The sequence below is a fragment of the Conger conger genome, chromosome 5 (genome assembly GCF_963514075.1).
Source record: "Conger conger chromosome 5, fConCon1.1, whole genome shotgun sequence".
In the NCBI taxonomy this organism is placed as follows: domain Eukaryota; kingdom Metazoa; phylum Chordata; class Actinopteri; order Anguilliformes; family Congridae; genus Conger; species Conger conger.
In genome coordinates this window covers 61,537,895-61,541,650 of record NC_083764.1, presented here as the reverse complement: position 1 = coordinate 61,541,650, position 3,756 = coordinate 61,537,895, and positions in this window count along the sequence as shown.

Sequence of the window (3,756 nt, the reverse complement as noted above, 5' to 3'; positions counted from 1 at the left end):
TCTCTCTCTTTCCCTCCTCTCTATGACACAAGCCTCATGGGTCTCCCCTGTTACGCTTGTTTATCCTCATCTCTCGGTTTCACCCCCACCCGGCAGAGACAGAGAGAGGGGGAGGGGGAGAGAGGGAGAAATAGAGAGGGAGAAAGAGAGAAACAGGGGGGAAAGAGAGAGGGAGAAAGAGAGAGAAAGCAAGAGGGAGGGAACGGAGAGGGAGAAAGAGAGAGAAAGCGAGAGAGGGAGAAAGAGAGAGGGAGGGAGAGAGAGAGAGAGAGAGAGAGAGGGAGAGGGATAGAGATGAAGGACAGATAGCCCCACTAGTTGCCTTATATGTGGCAACCTGCCATCAGCACAGAACACAATGACTGACATCTGCAGTCTACTATTATCTCATTGTTCCTCCAGAGAGAGGCATGAATTTACCTTTTTTAAAATTCGTACATTATTTGTTATATATTCTTTCTATCTATCTCATTTAAAAAGAAATGTGTTGATTTCATTTTTATTTTTGAGCACTGACTGGTTCACTTTGAAGGAGGTATGCTACTGACTCCTATAGGCTTCAAGTCTTTATACTAAGCTAACACGTTATGCTAACATGCTACTGACTCCTATAGGCTTCAAGTCTTTATGCTAAGCTAACACGTTATGCTAACATGCTACTGACTGACACATTTCCGAAAATGTTGGTGTTTTCCTTTAAATGAGGAATAATATACGGGTAACGCTGCGACTGAAACATGCTGAAACATGCTGATTACTACCCCCCCCCCCCACAATTTCCAAAACTTTCACAATACTCCTCTCTGTGTCAGTCTTTGATAATCCAACATATTAGACTAGCCCAGGCTTGTCTGCTTCTCACATGGGGTCAGGGCCCAAGGAAGGGTCAGGAAATGCCATACGCATGTACTCTGAACGGATATTACGATCATTATATTACATCCGTTACCATCGACGTACAGACCTCGCCCCCTAGTGGACATGAGTAGTCACCGCATGATGAAATCCAGTGACTCACAATGGTGAAAATCATCGCAGTGATGCCATGAATTTCCTCGCGAGCGATGCTGCAGTTTTATTCCGATCGTGCACAGGTTGACTTAGGCATTTTACTGAAATCGTACAAGCAGGAAATAATGACGTTGTAAAAAACAATTTGCCCTTATACCGTTTGTTTTTCACTAAATTCTTCAGAGAGACTGAACTGTCTCCCTTGGTAAGCTTCGCGGATGTGTGTGTTGGGTGTAATTGCTTGCGTACTGCTCTACGCGGACACTTTCCCCCCAAAAAATTTTTCAATAAAGGCAAAATTTTAAAACGCTGTCGCAATGTCGTGACTATTCACAATAACATGAATACCTTGAAGAATAACCAAAACAGGAACTTTCTCAACATTTTAACTTTATTTATTCAAGCTAAATAATATACATGTATTTATTTATTTATTTATTTATATATACTGTATATATTTACATAAGTTGCTGCTTTGTGGCAAAGGGGGTCCACGAAATGGCTAGATAGCATCAGATTTAAAATAGCCAACGTTCATTAACCTTCCATCATAAAAGTTGCATATTTTATAAAGCAAGAGTCATTTCAAATCTTTTGGCCTCAATGCTTTTAGTAGAGCGGCAAATCATAATTAAATTTACTTTTAGGAGGTGCACATAAGACAAAATAATATTCCATTGGCCAGGTTTAATGAAAATAACAGAAAGAAAACTATATTTCCATGGATTGCTTTGGTCAATATAGTGATTTGCATGTGCCAAAACCTTAATTAAATCTGGCCTTGTGTTAAAAAAAAAAAAAAAATTAAGCTATCTCTTTTTCTAAGAGAGATAAGTACTTTGCATGTTTTGTTAAACTCAGGGAGTTTCAGAGCATGATTACATATTCAACACTTGCACAGGGGAGTTTGAACTATAGTGTATGCAGTGTATTCAAATCTTATTGGCGGTATTGACAAATGTAAGTAATGCACTAATAATAATAATAATAATAATAATAATAATAATAATAATAATAATGTTTACATTATAACAACAATGGAAACTAGCCCCGAACCAAAAGACGTGACTGAACCACGGCCGTTACCTCCTTTTGCAGGCGAGAAACAACAGGGCAGTTAATTGCATATGACGAGTAGCGCTTTGATTTTCCTTTTTTAAATTAGTTTTTATAATGCGCTTTGCGGCGTGTGGAAGGTTTGCCGCAGTCACCACCAGTAATACCTAGGCTACTCCTACTCCTACCGTTTGGCGGTCAGAATCGCATCTTCTCAAGCAGGGAAGCGTTTTAGCGGTCCGCGACGGAGGACACAACGAGGAATGCCTTCACAGTGTTTTAGGTTTTTCTTTGCGTCCGCGCGCTGGAAAAATGCGTTCACTTTTGCATTCTTGTTAGAGCAATGCGGTTTAACACGTATAGCTACAGCCCGGTTGCCTGTGGTTTTCTGCGTGGTTAAATAGCCTAGCTATCGATCTCTGCAGCCGCCGCACGCCTAGCTTCATAGAGAGGTTAAATATAGACGTTTGACGAGAAAACAAATGCGTCACGAGGCAATTACTGGACACGCATGCAATCTTTCTGTTGGTAAAGCGGTAAAGATGTACACTTTTTACGGAACATCAGCAGAAAAAACACCTGCAATGGCTCCCCCCCAAACAGGCCTAGCATTTGAGCTAGCGGTGCTGTCGGGCCCTGTCTGACCTGATACTCGTGTTCTTTTCTTTAATTGGCATCACAGTTAGAATTTACACATATTTAGAATTAAAAGTTCATGTGTGATATCTCAAATTCAAAAGTGTGTTATTTCAGTTCACTCCTGTTTTTGTTTGTTAGGGCTTTACAGTCTGTCCTAAAAAAAAACCCTGATAACAGATAATTACCCAGTCAGTGCTGAAAGGTTCAGGACATTTTCTGTTTGTCATTGAGACACTATATTTATTTGAGTACCTGATATTGCATAGGTGGTCAACATCTTTTTTTAATAGTTTACTATATTAACCCCAATTCTTTTTTTCTTTTTTTTGTCTTTGCTCGATCATATTTTGTATGCACATTTATGATAAAATGTAGTTAATTTAATTTAGTTTTTGGTGTGCTTTAGTAATTTTCATTTTCAAATCGGGGTTGACGTTCCAGCTTCAGCTATTTGGCTTAGGCGAGGATTCCTTACTGTAGAAACGACATAACTGCAGTTCACTAGCTGGCCTGCAGGAGGAGACAAAACAAACAATCTGAATCCAGCAGCTCCATTCCTTTTCGTCAGGGAAACATACCCACTCCTCTTCAGCTAGCATCAGTCCTTTCTCATTCGCTCTCAGACAGGAAGTCCGTTCCATAGGGGCCAGGCAGAGGTCACAGTTCACACTGACACGCAGGGAGAAGGGAGGACTGGGGCTAGCAAAGTTCATACATGTGCAGTAACACGGAAATGAGAGCTACAGAGAGAGCACACGGGTTGGATCAAGTTTTTTTTTTCTCTTTTTTTTTCAGTTTGCATTGTTGTTGGGTTTGCTGTGTTAGACCCGTTTTTGACGAAGCTTTGACCCTCCCTTCCCTCCCACCCCACACACAGGCATGCATTTTCCCATCGAGGAGCTCGGCGTGAGATGTGAAGAAAGACGCGGAGGATCGCACGGACGAGGAGGGGGGGGGGGCGGGCGGCGGCACTCAAGGGGCGGGGCTCTCAGTCGTCCGGCCCCTCGGCGCGGGGGGGGCCGAGGGCGGGGCTACGCCTGGGCGACGCCC